Raw genomic sequence first — 23,309 nt, forward strand, 5'->3', positions numbered from 1 at the left:
AGCAGTAAATATATTATCATGCAGTAAAGATAGTCATTTGGAAAGATCTACTGCAAACTAATAATTGTTAATTTTTTCATTAATGAAGAAAAGAAATCAGTGTCTGCTCATCTGTTTAGCTTAGACAACTGAAAAAGAGCCCAAGTTGTGAAGCGACTACCCAGGGATGAAGTGGCATTCTCTGTAATACTCATGGAATTATGCTGATGAAACAAGGAAATGCAGAGATCTCATGTGACCTTAATTACATACACACATACTGTACTAAAATTAAGATAAGTGCATTTAAGTTCTGTTTTGTGACTTTGCATTAGGCTTTCCTATGATTTTTTTTTCAGGCACTGCAGTATTTCCTGACTGAAGATTTATTGGAATTATATTAGTGAAATTAAGAGTGTTTTCCTGTCTGTGCAGTGTCTATTATTTAAAACTCCTTTAAGGTTGAAGGGCAACACAGCATGAATGCAACCTGAAGCATCATATACGTATGTTACCACCATTAACTTATTTGGATAGCTGCGAGTTTCCTGTTTAAGCATCACTCCAATAACAGTTCAATCCTAGTGATCATCTTCTGTCCACTCAATATCATTCTATGCATTTTTCTTGCATTATCCTTTTATTTTTTTATTTTTTTAAGTTTATTTATTTATTTTGAGAGAGAGAGAGAGAGAGAGAGCATGAGCAGGGGAGGGGCAGACAGAGAGAGGAAGAATCCCACACAGGCTCCACACTCAGCGTGGAGTTCAACACGGTGCTCAGTCTCGTGAAACTTGAGATCATGACCTGAGCCAATATCAAGAGTTCAATGCTTAACAGACTGAGCCACCCAGGTGCCCCTACTTGCATTGTATTTTTAAACATAATCCTCTCAACATCTCTCAGAATACTGATATTATTTTCTTTATTCAACAGATATGGAAACTGAGGCCATGAATAATGAAGTCACATGTCCTGAGTTACACTACTGGCATACTGTCCTTGAGATTTAAGTTAACTCTTGTCCAGATCTGGAGCAGCTCTCTTTCCACGTGAACCCAAGGCTTCTCAGCTGTTGGGGTGATATAGAAGACAGTGGGCAAAGTTCTGGCTGACACCATGAACACGTTTGATCCGCCGTTCAGCTTACGTCTGCTATATGCTCATTCTGGGCCAAACTTAGTTTGCTGATGTTTGGTCAGTAAGAGCCCGTTCAGGCTTTTCATCCCAGTCTTCCACCACTTTGCTAGCTCCCTCTGAGTAGCACTGTGTTGGGGAAAGGTTTCTTCTAATTGCTTGCTCACAGGTCACTGGATATCAGCCAGTAGAAAAAAAAAATGCTGAGCGTTCCTGATGCCAGCAGCAGCCCTTATCTCTGTGGTGTCAGCCTGCTGAGTACAGAAGCTGTCTGCCATGAGCACCACCATGTAATTGTGTGATTATTTATGTCATTTGACCCATACAGACTTGGCATAAAGCAATTTTGTCGGAGCTATTTCTGAATCTAAGAGTTGAACCCATTGTGCCTAGTAATAGACGAAGAACAATAGGAATAAAATCCCCAAGTGTGTGAACTGATAGTCCAAACAACAGAATGGAATACTCCCTCGAAAGGGAAACTATAAAGTCCCACTGTTTCTAACGTAAGAAAGCTGGAGCCCATCTCCTCCAGTCAGCAGCTCCATTTCGGGGCTACTCTGGTTTCACGTGGTTGCATTTTCAGATCAGGCCTGGGCAGTTCCTTCTTCCAGGAAGAGGACCCAGAAGACAAGGGTCCTTTCTAATGGCTTGGATTGCCCAGATTGCCTGTCATGCTGCCAGGCTTGTTAAGCCCTCACCTGGTACTGTCTTGTTCTTGAGGGAATGGCCTAAGCCAGACGTGGTCCTAGAAAGAGACTGGTGTCTTCCCTCTTTACCTGTCTGCACCCAACACAAAATATTTTGAAGCAGGTAAAATATACCAAGATGAGTTGCAAAGAGCCAGTAAAATAGCTATAGCTCTATTTCAGCCATGGTGATGAGATTTGTATAGGAGAAGGAAGGCATCAACACATTTGAATTATGTGGCCAAGTTGCCTTTCTTTCCCTACCACTTGCTTTCTGAGTCACTGCAAGTCCCCTTCAAAGTTCTTACCCTAGGGATGTCTGTAAGAAGGGACTGCTAAATTCTGCAGGAAATTGTACACTTAAGCTCTCCTTTGTGCTTGATTATTGAAGGCGTATCTCTGTGATTATGGATATTACAAGGCAAGTGGGCAAAATAGTGTCCTAAGGGACAATACAGGTATCTGTTATCACTTCTTAGTGCTGCTGACTTGTCTACCCTTCCCATCTCCACTCTTTTCTTTTTTAATTTTTTTTAACGTTTATTTATTTTTGAGACAGAGACAGAGCATGAATGGGGGAGGGTCAGAGAGAGAAGGAGACACAGAATCCGAAACAGGCTCCAGGCTCTGAGCTGTCAGCACAGAGCCCGACGCGGGGTTCGAACCCACAGTCCTCGAGATCATGACCTGAGCCGAAGTCTGACGCTCAACCGACTGAGCCACCCAGGCGCCCCTCCCCATCTCCACTCTTATTAGCATCCCAATTATTGTCAAACATACAATACGTGCTGAGTCCAGAAGCCTTCTAGATCTTCAGTTTTTGAGCAGTGGCAACAGTAGAGGCAGGATGGAGATGCAGAATAGATGCCAGTGCAGCTCGGCCTCTGTGTGCCCCCCAGCCTCTCGCAGACACCAGCTGCACTGCCAACGTTGCCTTGACAGATGGTGGGGATGAGGAGACTTCCTTCGGCGGTGATTCATGCCCCCAGGTGGCGACATAGTCACATCTGCCAACCACCTGGTGCTGGCACAAAGCTGCCAGCATTTTCATTTCCATCTTCAATTTTGACATCCACTTGTCTGTTTCCCTCTTCCTTTCTCATGTCGGAAGCTGCCAAGGGCTGTGCCATATTTAGCGTTCTCTTCCATGAAGGATTTCACTTCAGTTGAATTAAATAGATATGTATTCATCTGTAGGTTGATTTAAAAGTAGAGATGGGACGCCTGGGTGGCTCAGTTAAGCGTCTGATTCGGCTCAGGTCATGATCTCACAGTTAATGGGTTCAAGTGCTGAGTCCTGCTCTGTGCTGATAGCTAGGAGCCTGGAGCCTGCTTCAGATTCTGTGTCTCCCTCTCTCTCTGCCCCTCCCCCCTCACTCTCTGTCTCTCTCTCTCTCTCTCAAAAATAAGTAAACATTAAAAACATTTTTTTACATAAATAAAAAATAAAAGGCAGACATACTGAGTTTTTATTATCCATCATGCACAAGTATACATTCTTGATATTCCATTCCCTGCTGCAGTCATTATAGGATCAATTTTGATGGAATTGGTGAGTATAAGATTGGAAGGAAAAAAAATGTATTTACAATGATTTAAAATGGGCCTGTTGGGGTGCCTGGATGGCTCAGTCATTTAAGCATCTGACTGTTGATTCTGGCTGAGGTCATGATCTCATGGTTTGTGGAATCTAGCCCGGCAGTGGGCTATGCACTGACAGTGCAGAGCCTGCTTGGGATTCTCTTAGTCTCTCTGTGCCCCTCCTTTCCCCCCCACCCCCCACCATGCTTTCTCTCAAATAAACATTTATTTTTTTTTAATGTGTTTATTTATTTTTGAGACAGAGAGAGACAGAGCATGAGCAGGGGAGGAGCAGAGAGAGAGGGATACACAGAATCTGAAGCAGGCTCCAGGTTCTGAGCTGTCAGCACAGAGCCCGATATGGAGCTCAAACTCACAAACTCTGAGATCACGACCTGAGCCGAAGTCAGACACCCAACCGACTGAGCCACACAGACGCCCCTCAAATAAATATTTCAAAAGCAATAAAATAAAATAGACCTATCATATAAAAAGAGAGTGTTCAACAGAAAAAAAAAAAAAGATGCTTTTCTTTTTTCCTAGAATGCTCTTTATTTTGGTAAAGTGTTAACCAGTTAGCAAATATTTATTGAGAACTTCTTGGGAACAAAAAGCTCAAGCAGGAACTCTTAAGACTGAAAATATGCGTCACCTGAAGGCAAACTTAGAGCTTCACTCAGGCCTCCTATGGAGCTGTTCTCCATTTCCTTATCAGGTCTTCCCCAACTCCTATTCCCTAAATCTCCACAGCCTTCACATTTCCTTATTTTATCCAAGTGGGGAGAAGTATGTGTACATGCCAAATAGAATCTGAGATCTGAAGGTGAATTTCAAATACAGAAATATGAACCCACCTTGATTCTTGCCTTGATTCTGGCAGCAGGTGTTCACCTTCACATCAGTCAAAAATAACTCAGGGCCAGAAGTTCATATAAAAGTGAAAATATACCTCACAACATTAGGAGTAATAGCTTTCTGTATCTCATCTGTTAACCATTCACAATCAGCCTCAGGTTTTTTTCCCCTTCTTTCCCAAACTTACCAAAGTGGCTCCAACACCTGTTTCTGAAAGGAAACTCTTGATAGGTGGTAAGTCAAATGTTAAAGGCAGTAATGCTAAGAAAATGGGGGAGGGGGAAAAGCAGTGTTCTGTGTATCCTTGAATTATTTTATTTTTCACTTGCCTCCTAGTTTTCATGCCATTCTAATATGCCGATAACCTACTCTTCTTTTTAATATTTTTATTTTCTCTGCCACTGGGTTCTTCCCTGTCCCTCCCCCCACTCCCACTTGGAGCTACTTGATACTATGTAAGCTTTAGACTGCAAGTTCCTGGTATTGGTTTTGAGAAGTTATATAAATCATGAGCTTGAAGGCTGAAGTTAAGATAAACTTTTCAACTCTTTTTCATTAGCAACCCTGGTCTGTTTAAAGTATGCTGGGATTCATCTATCCTCCTTGTTAGCCAACTGGAATCTCAAGGGCACGGATTTTACAAAGCCCCTTGCGCATTTGGACTAGAAACTGAAAGAAGAGAACTTTGAAACTCTTTGATCCGCTCCAAGTGCTTCCCGTTTCTCAATTAATCTGTTCAACATTAAATTCAGGTTTGTGCTTTGATGGAAAAAACGTTGCATCAAAATGTTTACTGAGCTAATCATTCAGTTAAAAGAAAATAGATTTTAGGAATAAATCTTACTGTGTATTTTTTGAAATCATTTTGCTTTTGTAAACTAAATTTATCACGAAAGATACCAATTTGCATATATTTTATAGTATTTTTCTGGAAATCTATTTTTCTATCAACACAGAGAGAATGCAGGCACACAAGTGGGCGAGGGGCATGGGGGGCAGGAAGGAGAGAATCCACACTCAGCAAGTGAAGCCAGCCACAGGGCTCTATCTCATGACCTTGAGATCATGACCTGAGCCAAAATCAAGAGTGCCACACTTAACTGACTGAGCCACCCAAACACCCCTCTGGTGATCCATTATTACATAGATCTTCCTTAAGAATATCAATGTTTATTTATTTTTGGGACAGAGAGAGACAGAGCATGAACGGGGGAGGGGCATAGAGAGAGGGAGACACAGAATCGGAAACAGGCTCCAGGCTCTGAGCCACCAGCCCAGAGCCTGATGCAGGGCTCGAACTCACGGACCACGAGATCTTGACCTGGCTGAAGTCGGACGCTTAACCGACTGCGCCACCCAGGCGCCCCAAGAATATCAAATAATTATATGATTTAAAAACTTATCAGTGTGTTTTCCCAATATCAATAATGTTCATATTTTCATATGCTACGTAAGACAAGCAGAATTCTTTTAAGAAGGCTAAGACTCAGAGCTGCGAAGAGAAAGGAACCATTATTGCTCATAATTAATTACCCATACTTTCTTTTACCCCTACCCCTTAGACAATGTGCCATTAATTTAGAAAAGGATCCTTTTGTTTCCAAACACTTCTGCCACCTATCACCTCACTTAGGAAGTCATTTTAATAAGGAAAGGGAAAAGGCAAAGTGATTTGTTTATGTTATTTGACTCCTTATTGTGACTGCAAAACAATATTGTTCATTAAATGTTACTCTGCACTGTTACTTAGGAAACCTCTCCTTTGAGCTTCATCAGCTCTCAAGTATGTACCATTATACCCATTTTAGAGATGAGCAAAATGACTTCAGAAAGATGCACTTTGTTACTGTAATTTTAAAAACTAGAATTTGCTTTAGAAATGTCCAGAGTCACCTTTGTTTTAAACTAATATTTCACTCATATGGGGAATTTAAGAAACAAAACAGATGAATATAGGGGAAGAAAAAGATAAATCAAGTAAGATGAAAACAGAGGGGGAGGCAAACCAGAAGAGACTCTTAAATACAGAGAACAAACTGAGGATTGATTGAGGGAAGGTGGGCAGAGGATGGGCTAAATGGGTGATGGACATTAAAGGAAGACAATGTGTGATGAGCACTGGGTGTTTCTACTCTTGAAACCAATACTACACTATGTGTTAACTAACTTGCATCTAAATTTTAAAATGTAGAAAAAAAAATATCTGAGGATATTTAATCTCCATTTGGATAAGATTCAGCACTGACTTTTGAAGACCCAAGTTGTGGTTGTTTGAATTAGTATGTTATAAAACTCCACAAGTAAGCAGGATTTTGATTATATATAGTTTCATTGTTACTCTCTTCTTAAAACTCTCTAAAGTTTTCCAAGCTTACTCAGAATAAAACCCAAACGCTTGTGCCTGGTGATCTGCCCTTGCTTCTCCCCTAACCCATCCCCTGTCTCCTCACCCACACCCTGCTGTGTTCTGTTCCCATCACACTGGCCTCTGCTCAGATTTTTAAGCATGCCAAACTCGCTCCCATGCTTAGGCCCCTGCCCTACTTGTCTCCTGAACTTAGAAAAATCATCCTTGAGATCTTGATCTTCTTCTCATGGCTGGCTTCCTTTCTGTACTTCGGGTCTCACCACAGAAGTCATCTCTGGAGAGAGGTTTTGCTCACCACCAGTCTTAAATAGCAACCTGCCACTTCATCTAAGTTATGTTCCTTAACCTCTCTGTTTATCACCATCAGATCATCATGATTACCCTGAGAAAGCATTTCATATACCTTTGTCTGGCATATTGTTTGTGTAAATCTGGTGTTTTTTTCATTGTTTGCTTTTTTATATACCTCTCTCCTTGTCTCCTTCCTTTCTAAATAATACACTCCATTAGAGCAAGGGCCATTACTGTCTTGCTCAGTGCTGTGCACTCAGGCTCTAGACGAGTGCTTAGCTGAACTCTCACTCTGGCTCAGGGATCTCAGTGCTGGGAGCATGACCCTGACTTAAAGAACACTGCTTGTATTGATCAGGCTCCTCTCCATTTCTCTCTTCTCTATCCCTGTAATTATTCTTCTTCCTTAATGCACCTTTTCACTTATTTTAGCTCTGTGAGTTTGTAGCTTCATTGTATTCAGTGTCATGCATCATTTTATTCCTTTTACTCCTCTGCCCATCCATCAGCAAATTTGTCATATTTTAGCATAAGCTGAATATTTGTTAAATAGTAAGCAATACAGGGGGGGGGATACCTCCCTCCTCATAAGAATAACAAAACACGAGGGGCACTTGGGTGGTTCAGTCGGTTGAGCGTCCAACTCCAGCTCAGGTCACGATCTCACAGCTTGTGGGTTCGAGCCCCGCATTGGGTTCTGTGCTGACAGCTTGGAGCCTGGAGCCTGCTTCGGGTTCTGTGGCTCCCTCTCTCTCTGCCCCTAACCCACTCGCATTCTGTCTCTGTCTCTCTCAGAAATAAATAAACATTAAAAAAAATGTTTTTTAAAGAATAACAAAACACGAAAAAACCAACCCCAAGTTCAAAGGGTTCTCCCCGATATCAGCAAGGATACTATTGCTTATTTCTTTCTTCCTCCTACTCTGCACAGTTGTGATGGTGCTTCCCTTTAAAAGCTGTTTTTATTTCCAGAATATGGAAATAAACCAGGTCTCCAGTTGTCATTGTACTATCACCTAATCCATGCTCTCAGATCCCTCCTATGTTTGAAATTGTAGATCAAAGACTCTAATTTAAGGGAGTCTACACTTCTGTGAAATTGAAACACCCCTGGGGTCTATCAGTGACCGTCGTGGACTCAGGGATCCACCTTATCAAGGGGTTTTAAGCAGATTTTGAGACTGACTGATCTGTGTTAACAAATCTTACAAGGCAAAGAATTCCAATGGCTCCTCAATACAATAACAATGCTGATTAGTTTACAAAGGCATATTGGCTGGCTCCATGTTATTATCTTTTCAATATCCAGAGCTTCCTAGAAGCAAAATTCAAGAAAAAGGGGTATCTGCTAAGCACAGGTTTGGAGTTAATGAAAACAGATGATGATAAACCATATTGCCATCAAGCTCTGAGGGGCTGAGAGTCAAAGGCTTAAAGCAAGAGTCTCCCTGGACCATAAGTCTTTATCTCAGATGGGCTACTAATCATCCTTCCAATGCATGTTACTATATTCCCTCTTCAGTTACAGCACTGTTAGAATAAAGTCTAGTATCCTAGTGCATGTACAGCCATGTTTTAGAGGGCAAAATATTTTGGACTATTTCAGTCTTCAGAGCTTATTAAATTATATTTTTAAAATATCAACTAGGGCAAACTAAAATCTTGCACTCTATGCAAGAGCAATTATAAAAAAAAAACAAACCTGCATTCTTACTAATGTGCATCGGTGACTAATGATCAGGCTAAAAAGACAAAGAGAAAAATATTCAGAAGTTTTCAGTGCCTTGAACTCACTTCAGTTACACACTTTATTTTAACCCAACTGTTTGAACTTTGCAATCAAATGTGTGCTTTGCAACTAAACTGAAAAAGCAGTACATGAAGGCAGCAACTTCTACGTTATTGAGAAAGTGACTAGCCACAGCTAATGACTAATTGCTAACTGATATGTCATATCCATCACACATGTAAGTACAAATGAGAGAGAATTGGGTTATACAGAAAACAAACTGTTTGAGGCATGACTTTCACCTTGACCTTTACAAAATCCAGACCAGCTCTGACTTCTTAACTGTAAGCAAGTAATTACCAAGCAGCTAGAAAATTCCAGTCTGCCAGTCTCCCTAAAATCATGGAGGTACTGTAAGAAATGCCTCTTGTTCTTGCCCCTGTTCTAGCTTGTATGCACAACATTATTCTTCTATCATGACAATGAGGCTTTATGAGGGATGTGTTAAATACGGTTAGATTACAGATTATTTTTTATAATTTTTTTAATGTTTATTTTTGAGACAGAGAGAAACAGAGCATGAACAGGGGAGAGTCAGAGAGAGAGAGAAACACAGAATCCGAAACAGGCTCCAGGCTCTGAGCTGTCAGCACAGAGCCCGACGTGGGGCTCAAACTCATAGACCTGAGTTTGATCAGATCATGACCTGAGCCGAGGTCGGACGCTCAACCAACTGAGCCACCCAGGTGCCCCAGATTATTTTTTATTGACTTCATTCTCACATTGAATCCATGAGGTTTGGGGGTGGGTCTGCAGTCCCAGAAACCACACACCTCTATTCGAGTTTATTAAAACCAGCTAATACAAGCCTCTGTGCCAAGGTTAGAGGTATGAAATTGGCAAAGCCTGTACTTCATCCCCATTCTCCATTTCATGTAAGTGGGAGAAATAATTTTCCACTTCACTGGTGACCATTTCTGCCCTTGCAATCAAGTTCTAGTCCTGCACAGAGTATGGGAGTCTAGCTAAAATCTGTATATGATTCTATTTTTAAAATGCTTAATTCTTGTCTTTAATAGTATTTTCCAACAGATTCCACCGCCTTCATCAACATATTTTATTTTTTGAAAATTACAGAAAAAGAATAAGAATAGAAACCTGATTAAGCAGACTCAGGGACCTCTAAGCCCCAAACAATACAACGTTCACTACAAGGCTGGGGACTTGATCTCCAAAGACCCCAATCCCGTTAAGTTTTTAAACCTATATTTATTTTGTGCTGATACAAGAGGTATCTGTCTTAGAGAACAGTCGATCGTTTACTTATGGAACATCGCGCATTGGTTTCCTATACCCCAGCTGCCTACGGGGTGATGCCACGAAAGCAAGACATACCTGAAAGTGTGCAAGGGGTGGAGACTCATATCACAGGAGAGGAACTCTCAAATTATGAATCTTGGAGCTTTCATAGAATGCCTGGCAGAGTGGCCCATTGCGTACTCAGGAGGAGAGACCTTATCTTTCTAATATGAATAAATCCTCTCTGACCAGAAGAGAGCAAGGACGCCAGAACCATTGCCCTTGTAACCTAAACTCTTGTTGGAGGGGCACTATATCTGTAAATCTTTCTCTCTGGTGTATCTCAATTTAGCTTCCATGGTGTGTGTGCCACTCTTTCATCTTAACCCCAGTTTCTGGCAATGTCTGCTCAGAAAGCTCTGACCATAAAGAAACATGACAGGAGTCATGGAACAATGTCTCCTGAAACTCGGTGTACTCACTTGCAAGATCGCCTCTTAGTTATGTGACAGTATATGACACAACATGGCAGGGTCTGGAGCCATACACTGGTTTTCTATTGGGTCGGAAAGTAACTATACTTTGTCTCAGTCCCTGTTTCTAAATGCTTCATCTTCTTGAGGCGTCTGGGTGGCTCAATTGGTTAAGTCTTCGATTTCGGCTCAGGTCAGTCATGATCTTGCAGTCCATGGGTTGCAGCCCCACGTCGGGCTCTGCTGACCGCTGGAAGCCTGGAACCTGCTTCGGATTCTGTGTCTTCCTTTTTTCTCTGCCCCTCCGCTGTGCTCGCGCTCTCTCTCTCTCTCTCTCCAAAAAAATAAATAAGTACACATTAAAAAAAAAAAAACCTTAGAAACAAAATGCTGCAACTTCTTTTTTTTTTTTTTTTAATGTTTATTTATTTTTGAGACAGAGAGAGAGCATGAACGGGGGAGGGTCAGAGAGAGAGGGAGACACAGAATCGGAAACAGGCTCCAGGCTCTGAGCAGGCAGCACAGAGCCCGACGCGGGGCTCGAACTCACAGACCGCGAGATCGTGACCTGGCTGAAGTCGGACGCTTAACCGACTGCGCCACCCAGGCGCCCCCAAAATGCTGCAACTTCTTTTAGTCCTTGGAGATCAGGGTGAGTTTCTCGTCTTCTTGTTCTCTTACCTGTCAATAACTCATGAAGTTAGATTTTGAAGGTTCACTTTTATATTGATTCAGAAAACTAAAAGAAGCGATTAAGTACTTTTTCTTTAAAAAAAAAGGGAGGATAAAAATCAAGAGTGACTTAATGTTTTTGCCTAGAAAACTTAGAAACTTGCTCCTGAAAAAATACTGCTCATTTGTAACAGGGATTCCCTCTGTCGTGGTTTACTTTGAGATATGGAACCATTCGTAGAGATTTTATTGTTTAGGTGGCAATGTGACTATTTTATGTTAAGTGTCTACACTTATGAGTAAAGCAAAACAAAACAATTTCACCCCAAATGAAAGTTTAGGTATTAATGGGTTATTCTCAATTGGAATGGAATTTCAGCATTAGAATTTTATTTAACTTATCTTTCAAATCAAAGGTTTTGTCCTGACAGAGATGAATGCATCTGCTAATGACAGAAGCATTTGTCATTTTTATGAACTTGACATCCTCTTCTCTCATCAGTTCTAAGCCAGGTCAAAAAGGCACACAACATTCTGCAGAAATTTTTAGGTAGTAGAAATTTTGACACTTTATCACTGCTTAGGTGAAAATTAAGGATAGGTGTGAAGAATATCAATTTTTTGTTACTACTATTATTTCTGTACTCAAAAGGTGTATTTTAGTTTAACATTCTCTGAGTAACCTTATTATATGCAAATTGGACAACTTTTCCAGCCTTTATAATTTAATCATTATTTCATTATTTATCCAAATGCTCTACTGAAACTCAAATAGAAGGCAGAGTTGATGTTACAAATCTATAAGAAGTTTTCAGTAGAGGGTCGCCTGGGTGGCTCAGTTGGTTGAGCGTTCAGCTTTGGCTCAGGTCATGATCTCATTGTTGGTGAGTTTGAGCCCTGCATCCGGCTCTGTGCTGACAGCTCAGAGCCTGGAGCCTGCTTCAGATTCTGTCGATCTCTCCGCCCCTCCCCTGCTTGTGTTCTCTCTCTCTTTCAAAAATGAATAAACATAAAAAATTTTTTTGAGAAGTTTTCATTAGATTCCCGTTTGTTCTGGTTAACTCTTGTTACACAATCAACTACTCCCAAAAGCTTTAGTGGCTTAAAGCAAACATTTTTTATTGCTCATAATGTTGTGGGTCAGGAATACAGGAAGGGCTCAGAGGATTCCCATGGCATCTGCTGGGATGGCTGGGGCAGGAGGGTCCACGTCCAGGATAGAGTCTTCACTGCCATTTCTGGAGCTGTGCTGCTCTTGGCTGTTTCTCTCCACATGGTGTCCCATCCTCCAGAGCCCTCTTCATGTGACTAGGGCTTCAGAAAGCATGGTTGCCCCAGGATAGTTAGCTTCATACGAGGCAGCTTGGGGGTCCAAGAACAAGTGTTCCAGGAGACCAAGACAGAGTCTGGAAATCTTCCTGTAACCTACCTTTAGAAATCGGCCACACTTGGGCGCCTGGGTGGCTCAGTTGCTTAAATATCCGACTCTTGATTTTGGCGCAGGTCACGATCTCACAGTTCGTGGGTTTGAGCCTCACATCAGGCTCTGTGCTGAAAGCGCAGAACCTACTTGGGATTCTGTCTCCCTCCCCCGCTCAGGCTCTTTCTCTCTCTCTCTCTCTCTCTCAAAATAAGTAAATAAACATTAAAAAAAAAAGAAATTTGCCACATTCTGTTTGCTCATCAGGGAAGTCACTCAGGAAGGAGGATTGGAAATAATTATAAAGAACATGTGGCCCTTTTAAATCTACAATACACTCAGTATGCATAGAAATTTATTTCATCATCTCCCTCCCCTAAAAACTGCAGATTAAAGCTACGGAAAGAAACACCAACTATCTCTGAAGCTTGAAATTTCAATCTCAGTATCATCAGACAAATTGAAATAAACAAAACGATGTACTGAACTGTAAAGAAAAGGAGCAAGAGTTGAACTTTTTTTTTTTTTCTCAAGAAGGCAGGTGTATTCATTGAAAATAGGTTTAAAAAGCACTTCACAGCACACTTTTTTTTATAACATTGCCTGTCAGTCTCTCACAGAGACAAAGGATTTCTAGCAGGCTGCAAATGCCATGATGGGAGAATGTGTCAATCAAGAGTCGTGATTAGAGAAAAGTGTTAGACATAGGAAACTTCAATCTCAGAAGAGCGTGTTTACTTGCTTTACCTTTCCAGCCATTTTCAAGTGCTCTGAAGAATGTGGCACTTTCACACAGGTAAATCCAGCATTTTTGTTTATCCGTTCATAAGATAACCTGAAAAATAAAGAGGAACTCTTTTTTACATAAAAGAATGATAGATAAATCTCATGTTTAAAATTGTCCTACAACCAAACCATATCACTTATACTCCAATAGATAATACATACATGGGTTTTATAAATCTAGTGATTTGTTTCCTTTCAATCTATCACCCTCTTCTGTACCCTATGTTTGGGATTTTTTTTAATCATTCAGAACAGTTTTGATTTACATACATTTCAATATTCATAGAAACTTTTAATTTTCAATAATGGGATTTTCAAAATTATTTCCTTTCTTTTTTTCCATTGTAGTAAATCATCATCATCATCATCGTTTTTCCTCCCGTAAGTCATTGTTGATGAATGGCTCCAAATAACTGCTTATTGCTCTGAAAATGATACATAAAGTTGTTTATTTTTATCTTTATTTCTCAGCATTCTCCCCTTAGGCAGATGCTGGCTCTCCTGCTCGCCACTTTATACGTTGATGTAAAGAATAAATGTTTCTGATAACTTTAGATAGCTGTGTGTGTTCTCTGACTTTCCCCTTCCCACTTTCTCTTATTAATTCTAGACTTTTAAATAGTTATTCATACTGTAAATAGTTTTGGTGTGCCCACTATGTTCCTCTCCATATAACCACGGCGCTAATTTCTGGGGCTAATTTCTTAGGGCTGTTGCCCTTAAGGAAATTATAGCCTAGCAAAAGAGGAAGAAGAGCCTTTGCAAAACACATGGAATGCCATGGTAGAGGAATGCACTGGAGAGTCAACAGAGTCTGCAAATTACCCTTCTGGACAAAAGAGAGAAGGCAGGCATCATCTTCTCCACAAAAGGCCAAAGACCTTTAGTGTCATACTAAGGACTTTGGAATTTATTCTGTAAACAAGGGCTAGATAACGACAAGAATAAACATGCATTTAGAATTATTTTTCACAACCAAGTGTTAAAGTCTATGACCTTTATCTTCAATTTTGTGAAAATTTTCAACATATTGTCTATAAAATTGTCTCTCCATGCATGCATATAAGAGTGTAAAGTGCTCTCCCTTCCCTAGATCTTTCTGTTTGAATGAGTTTGCCTTCCTACATATCTTTTCTTACTTTTTAGAATAAATCCTCAGAAATATTTTATCATGAAAGAATTCCTTATCCGGTATTTATGACCTTCTTTGAAAAAGATACATGGGTTATTCTTAACCAATATTTATATCTGAAAAGGATACAGGTTTAGATAACACTGCAAATAATAATAAAAATAATAAGTTTATTGGTGTCTAGTCATTTTCTAGTACTCTACTGATTATAGACATTTTCTCATTTTGTTCTATAATAACCTTACGAGTTAAGTATTATGATTGTCTCTATTTTACAAATGAGGGTGCAGAAACACAGAGATTAAGTTACTCTTCCCAGGTCTCTTGGCCAGGAGATGGAACACGAAGGACTGTAATACAGGCACCAAGATTTGAGAGTGTGTAAACTATTTCACATAAGAGACCCCCCAAAATATGGTACCAGTAGCCACTTAATAGATATTGTCCTACATTCTGACAATTTCTAAGCATATCATATTTATTATTTTGCTATTTTATTTTTTTATTTAGCTGTGTCATCCTGAAATTTTCAAAATGTCTCCTTTGCTGTAATAGCCGATGCTAAAGTGTGTCCTCCTTTTATTTATTGCAGTATCATGTGAATTCAATAAAATGCACAAATCTTAGTACAACTCGATGAATTTTCATATGTAAACATATTAATTCCACCCAGATCAAAACATATCCCTTTTCCCCAGTAGTTTTTCCCTAAAGCTTTCTAGTAAATAACTGTGCACCCAGACGTAACCACCATCCTAAACTCTGCCACCATAAATTAGTTTTGTTCCCTTTCTGAATTTCATATAAACAGAAGCATACAGTAGGTATACCTTTGAGTCCTGTTTGTTTCGTCCAGTGTAACGTTTTTGTGATTTACCCATGTAGTTACAGTAATTTTCTTTTTCTTTGCTGTATTCCATTGACTGAGTATGCCACACTCTTAATCAATTATACTATGGGTGGATATTTGAATTGTTTTCAGTTTGGGGCTATCATGAATAAATCCTTTTTGTGTGTATGTGCCCTTGTTTCCCTTCGCCACGTAATCCAAAGAATAAAATTGCTAGAGTATAGAATAGGTGTATATTTAATCTTATTACTACGTGCAACGGGTTGTTCAGAGTGGTTTACTATTTCACTTGTACTCCTACCAGCTATGTATGAGAACCACTTTTCTTTATAATGTCTTCAGTACACGTAAGTCTTTCTAATTTTAGTTTTTCTGATATTTTATTTTGGTTTTAACCTCACTTTACTCAGCTATCACTGGATCATGACTTAAAAACAGATTGGGCATTGCAAGGAAAACAATCCATTAAAATTTTTATTTCAGTTACTGAGTTTTAAGATCTAAAATGTCTACCTAGTTCTATTTTAGAGTTCCTATTTTTTTCTTAAAGTGTCCCATCTCTTTACCAATTACATCCATATTTCCCTTTAAATATTTTAATATATTGTTAATAACTGTATTAAATTCCTTGTCTGCTAATGTCAGTAACTTGCCTATTTGCAAGTTTGCTTCTATTGACTCCTTCTCTTGATTCTGAGTCACACTTTCCACTTTCTTTATGTTTTTAATGTATTTTATTATATTCTGATAATTATTTATAAAAGAATCTTGGAGACTAAATGTATATGTTTTGTTTATTTCTCAGAGGGTGCAAGCCCTTTCCTGTGTCTAGCAGCTTGTTTCAGGGCTGTTTATGCAGATTCCTTCCAGGCTATGTTGAGCTGGAGCTAGGCTGAAGCTGTAAATAGATTGAATTTACCGTGATTATCTCAAGTCACTATTCTCCGAGGTGCCATCTCTTTGTTATATTCATTATTTGTGTAGGGACAGGATTGGCAGAAATTTTAGATACTTGTGGTTCACCTTTGGATTCAACTTAGATGGGCTGCAGAATCCAATTACCTTGGTGATGCACTATGTGATTTCTTTCTGTTCATCAATCCCTCCTTTAACATTGCTTTCTGACCAAAATTAAAAGATGGAGAATTAATGATCCAGTTGTTTCTTCTTATAGTTAACTCATTTCTAGTTGCAATCCATTCTATTCTCAAAAACCCAGATGATTTCCCCTTCTTCGTGTAAAGTTTCTCCAACATCCCCTATATCCCTACCTGTACCCAGAGCAGTCACCTTTCTACGAGTATGAATGCTAATATGGCTCTGTTTGCCTATAAAGGGCTTGATTTGCTCTGGAATTCTGTCCATCACTACATCTTTGCTAGTTATGACAATCCACAATATTTAGAAGTATGAAGATGAAAATATTTACATATAAATCAATTAGAAAGATCAAGCACTACCATTTCTGTTGATGGTAGAACACTTAAATATGACAATTCTAGTAACTCAGTCATGTCTGCTTTAGAATTCAATCACTTTGGGTAAATATCCAGTCCAATCCAGGTCCCCACCTCCTCTTTCTCATTCTTACTTCTTGGTTACATACCTAGAGTCTAATGTGCCATTTACCATTATGGCACTAAGAGATAGTTACCATGTGGTCATACCCTTTGGGTCTTGGTTTTGGCTTCTGTTGAGGAAGAGCATCACACCTGATCCCTATCATCCTGAGCTATCAGATAATACTAAAGATATCCCTGTAATTTGTATCTTCTTTGTCTTCCTTATTCTTTCTTAGTCATACTTCTCTTCCTGCTGGGACTCTTGCCTAATGCTTTCCATCACTGCTGTGGTGTATAAAGGACTCCAGGAATTTGCCTCTGGACCGTTTGCCTAGGTCACCCACTCAGCCCTTGCCTGGGTACTATTTAGATGTGTATTCCTCTGAGGCACAGGAAAGCCTTAGAGCACACAAGGTGAAGAATAAGTTTATCTATTCTCAGATTCACCAAAATCTATGTGGAATTCCTTTCAGCTGATCCTGAGGATCTCAATCCAATGGAGAACCGAAGACAGGATTTCACATTTGCGTCTATGCTTTTTTTTCTACTTTTTTTCAGACATTTCTCTCCAAAATACCACCTCCTCCTTTTATAATTGAAAAAGCGTCCCTGCTCCACATTGGCAAACAAAAACAAAAACAAAAACAACAAAAAAAACCCCTATTCTCATAATATTGAATCTTTTCCTATTTTATGGTTTATGTTACTAGCCCATATTTATAGTTCTCTTGGCTTTGGTTCTCAATATGAGAAGTCAATCATTTGGAATTCAAGGAAATCTTTTCTCTAGCTCTTGAAATGAAGACTCATAGTTTTTAAGATGATCTTTTCTGTTAAGAGCTTAATTAACTTCTTTTTTCTACCTATATTTGTCTTCCACATTAACCAATGGATATATGAAATTATTCCACTACCTGAATCATGGGGTCAGTTAATGGTGCAAAGAAGCATGAAGACATGATTCATAAAACTTCATTACATTGGCTCTATTAGTCATGTTTCTGCCAGGAAAGAGATAGCATACTCAAAATGCAGAAATGAAGAAAGTTTAAGGAAGGGAATATTTACTAGGTTTGGACATGGTTGATGGAAGCCCACTAGAGGTGAAGGAAACAGGAATTACTATCTTTTGGTAAAGGATGAAATAACTGGCTTTAAAGAAGAGAGAGCAGCTAACACCCTTTTATATAGCTTTAGGAAAGGAATGATGATGTTCATAAACCATAAGTATTTAATATAGAAAGCAGTCTTCAAATTGGATTTATGAACTATGGGTATCATATTAAGACCTTAAACGAGTGTGAACACATGGTAAATATTAAAGGATTTATTTCAAGATGTTCAAGTTTTCCAGATTTGATGTGCCTGTGAAAGTGCCTTCTTTTAAGTCCTCCTCAACGTGGATAGAGATTCACGGTATTACGGCCTGGGTTGGAATGTTCTAAATTGCAATATATTGTGTAGTGAGGCAGAGGGAATGATGTCAATTTTCATTTAAAGACCTTGCCACTTCTCTTATCTCTCTTCTAAAAATGTATCAACCGGAGGGACAGAACTGGTGAGAAGGAGCTGTGGTTTTAGGTAGAGGAACATAGTAATTGTCAAAGCAGGACCTGGCCGAGAGGAAGCTGGGGGGAATAAATAACCCCATCTTTATTTCCTGGTACTACTCATTGCTATTGGCTGAAACCTTCAAGAAGCCAGAGGACAAGTAGTATAATTGATGCAGTGCATAAAAACCAGCTTTTGGGGACAAGAACCAGGAGATAAGAGTGGAGTCCTAGAAAGGGAAAGGGAGAATATACTTCACTAAAAAGTGGAGTCCTAGAAAGGGAAAGGGAGCGGGGCGCCTGGGTGGCGCAGTCGGTTAAGCGTCCGACTTCAGCCAGATCACGATCTCGCGGTCCCTGAGTTTGAGCCCCGCGTCAGGCTCTGGGCTAATGGCTCAGAGCCTGGAGCCTGTTTCCGATTCTGTGTCTCCCTCTCTCTCTGCCCCTCCCCCGTTCATGCTCTGTCTCTCTCTGTCCCAAAAATAAATAAACGTTGAAAAAAAAATTTAAAAAAGGGAAAGGGAGAATATAAAGCAACTATACTACTCCATTATTTTCCAGCTTCTCGATTATTTTCCATGCGAATGTAAGGACAGTGTAATTCCTACTTTATTGTATATGTAACTCCCCCTTTCCATCATTTTTCCCTCAAGCAATTCCTTTTCTCTTTAAGGAAGTGAGCTGGAGAGTATCCTCTGTCCACATTGTATTCCAGCTGTATACCAAGTATGCCCCCACTCCCTTTCTTTTTTCTGCTTTGCCTTCCTGACCAGTCACTATTCATTCTTTGAGATGCTATCAGGAATTATTGCATGGGATTGCTAAACATTGAATGAATGAATAAATGAATGAGGAAAATAACCTCTTGGAAGCTATATTCGGTCTTTCCAGTTTAACCACACTTCCTTCTTTTGTAGTTTTCCTTTATTCTCTTAAAGAACCACGTTTTAAACTCTACAGTTACTTATTCCTTCTGCACTATAATTGGTTGCTTTTCTTGTCTTTCCTCCACTACACTTTGAACTCTGGAAAGCAGGGATTATGTTTTATTTACCTCTTTAGTTGTGGGATTTAGCATAGGACGTAGCACACAGTAGGTAATCGTAAAAATTTCCTGAAGTAATAACTTTGTCCCTGTCCTCGTGAGGTATTTTACTTCTCATCATTTACAGAGTAGAGCCTTTTTATGTCTGCTCCTGTGATCAACATCCAACCTGGTTTTTTGTTTTTTTTTTTAAAGTTTATTTATTTTTGAGAGAGACAGGGAATGAGCTGGGGAGGGGCAGAGAGAAAGGAATACAGGAGACAGAATTCCAAGCGGGCTCTGCGCTGTCAGCCCAGAGCTGGATATGGGGCTCAAACTCACAAACCATGAGATCATGACCTGAGCAGAAATCTAGAGTACTACGCTTAACCGACCAAGCCACCCAGGTGCCCCAACATCCAATTTAACAACACATCCATCCCCATCACCCCAACTTTCTACTGAATGTAGATGCCACCTATTCCTTCTCACCCTTTAAATTGTCCTCTGAATTCTCCTGTTTCTTCCTCATCCCTCTTTCTTGAGTGTTTTCTCTTTCTATAAAAGTTATTGCTATTTTGTGCTTTCCTTCCATTAAATTTTTGGGATGCTATTCCCTTCCTTCATGCACTTTTTTTCCTCTTTTGCTGTCCTCCAATGAGATTATCTCTCAGTTGGAGCCCTTTTTTCTCACCTGCATATAAATTGTTTAATACTTTTCATATAGTTATTCTACAGCTTTTTCAACTTTACAATTATATCTATCACTTCTCTGCTTCCCCCAGATCATCTGCATCCTACGTTGTATTTTGTATTTTTTTATACTCATGCATCCCAAGGAAGATTCTTTTTATAATCTAAATCTTGATAGCTAACATTACTCTGCTCTCTCATATGCTGTGTACTATTCTAAATGTTTTATATATATTATGTTAGTTAAGCCTCACCACAACCTTATGAGGTACATACCTCAAGTATTGCCATTTTTATAGTTAAACATGAGGCCCAAAAACTAGCTGACCCATCACTCAGTTATTAAGTGGTTGGACTGGTATTCTCTGTCTCCAGAGCTCACAATCCTAACCACTATGTGACACTACCTCCTATATTTTCTTCTCACTCTGTAGACACATGTAATGAGATGGACAAATGTCACTAGCTTCGGTATTCCCATTTTTACAGCCCTACTGTTGTTTCAGATGTTTCAGATGCTTGTACCTTTCTTATTTTATATCATTTGTGTAGTTTGCATGAAGGTTCCAAAGCAGACTGATTGTCGCCACCTTGGTAGTCCCCATTTCAGATCGTATTGCAGGGGACCCCCGCCACACAGGACAAAATGCAGGAGGTTTGGACACGCCAAGGCCCCACAGGCCTGCATAGCCCCAAAGCCCAACGCCTAGGGGAAAGGCCCGTTCTGCCCATGCCCATGCCTTGAAGTTCGGGGAACCTGAGATTTGGAACAGTTGAAGGGTAGGGAAGCGCCAGGTCACTGTAGGGGTTTATGAGGTATCCGAGGCATCTAACTAATTCCAACCCCTACCCTACCTAATGTCACGTGTTCCCCATGAAGGCAGAGCTGGAGGGAATTCAAAAGTTTTGCCAGGTTACGACGGGAAGGGGATAGCCAGGAACCTCCTGGAAGAGGCATTTGGGAATCCTGGTTGCTGGCGTGGTTGCTAGGGGGCGGGGCCATCGGAGAGCGCGTGCGCGTGCCAATCCGCCCGCCCAGGATCCCGCGCAAGCTGGCGGGTGGCCGCTCTCTGGAGTGAGGTGAGATGAAACCCAGCGGCATGACCCAGTTCAGGAGAGGCCTGTTTCCAGGCTCCACTCGGGAATTCTTGAGGCAAACCAGGCATCTGGCGTGGTCTCCGCTCACACCTGCGCAGAGACCTTTATTCATCTTGAAGTCAGATACAGGAACACGGCAGCCTTCATTGGCGAGAACTGTGGGTCGTAGAATGAGAGACACCTGGGAGTACTGGTTCTTGGAGAAGCCCGTGTCCAGACAAGCCGTGTGACCAAATGCGGATTCACCGTCCTCTCCTTTGCTGTCCCAAGTATCAGATCATATTGCGAGGGGGACCCCTCACCCAAAACAATAGTCAGGTGGTTTGGACAGACCGCGGCCCCGCAGCCCTGGGGGGCTCATAGGCCCAGGCCTGCTGAAAGGTTGCATACTCCACACACGCGTGCTCTTGGATGTTGAGTGCATCTCCTTCTGTTGCCCAGCCCTCTCTGCCTCAGCCTGTATCTGTGGCCACATGTCAAGTTCCCGGAGACAGAGTTGACTGAGGAAGTAAATTACTAAACCTGATTTGCAGGTATGTATGCACAAATGATGGTACTACCCAGAAATGAACTCCTGCGCTATCCACGGGGTGTCCTTGAACTGTAATAAGCAAGTGGTCGTGTCTTGTTGGCTTTGTCCTAATATATATCTGGAGGGCTTGGAAAAAGATGGCAAGAAGTGTGACTATAAACCGATTCATGAACAGTGGCTGATGTTTAGATGGAATGGTCAGATAATTGGAAGAAGTATTTGAGGACTAGGAACTAGATTTGAGCCCACTTTAAGGATAGTCTTCTCAGAATGGGCCCAGAGTATAAGAACACCTGTGTCCCATCTGAATCGTCATCAAGGGCGCTCTTTGCAGAACAGGCTTTCTGTAATCAAGTGGACAACATGACTTTTTTTTTTTTTTGTTTTTTATGTCTGCGTAATTCTTTCCAGTTATCTCAGCGCTTTGTTTGCTTTTTGGGTTAATAAGTGGCCCAGGTGGTGAAGATGGGATTTATAGGATTCACAAAAACTTTGGCTTTCGCTCCGCAAAGTTGAACTGGTTAACCCCATTGCTAAGTGCCTCATCTGCTAACAGCAGAGACAAAAACTGACCCTTTTTCCTTATGTTAGGGAGGGTAAAACCAACCACATCAGCATGGATGGGGCACAAATTCCCCTTTCCTGGAATAAACATTTATTCTAGATACCGATTTGTCTTTTTTAGACAATCATAAATGTCTTATTCCTCATTATTGTATCCCTTATACATTGCTCTTAACAAAGAAACCATTTTATAGTGAAAAAGTGGGAAAACATGCTGATGCTTAAAGAATTCATTACAAAATGGTGCAGTTGTCAATAAATTACTTCAGTAGGACAACAACTTTCAAATTTGAGGTGCTGTCCCACAGGGTGCTCTGTCTGCTTTGAACCGGTAGCTAATATCTGATTCTTTCTTTTGCCCCAGAGCCAGAATACAGCCACTTAGGGCATAGTACTTTTCATTATTTCACTCTCTTGTAAAGATTTTGCTTTCATTCTCTCCGTCTGTGCTTTTGATAATTTAGAATTTTTGGTTTCCAAAGGCAAGAATGTTTTCACAAGGGTGCAAAATAATGGTTCGGTTGACCTCGCTGTTCATGCTGTTGACCTTTGGGGCTTCTCCTGCCCTTGAATCATTATTAAGAAGGTAGTTGATAAACTTTGGTGACTGATTCCAGAGTGAATATGATTGATGTTATTACACAGTAAAGGAGACATATGTGTGAAACTCCAGAAAATCTCAGGATGCCTCTTAGCACTTACACATCCAGTTGAAAATGTTCATGGAGGTTTCAAACAAACCAGTGATGGTGATGATTATGATAATAATAATAATAGTAACTACAGGCTACCAAAGCCAGTATGGTCGACTGAGAAGCTAAAATAATCAGGAAGTCAACGTTGAGTGTACATATCCAAGAACTATTCTGGACAAGAGAAACTGCACTTTGGGTAAAAAAGCAGGAGACTGAGAGACCGTCAATGTGGTAAACAAATAAATATGAAGTAATTAGTATGGGGCAGCTGATATATGGATAAGTGTGGCCACTTTTTGTTTGGTTACTCTGACCATAATAAATAGGAAC

The sequence above is a fragment of the Lynx canadensis genome, chromosome A1 (assembly GCF_007474595.2).
Source record: "Lynx canadensis isolate LIC74 chromosome A1, mLynCan4.pri.v2, whole genome shotgun sequence".
Lineage (NCBI taxonomy): Eukaryota > Metazoa > Chordata > Mammalia > Carnivora > Felidae > Lynx > Lynx canadensis.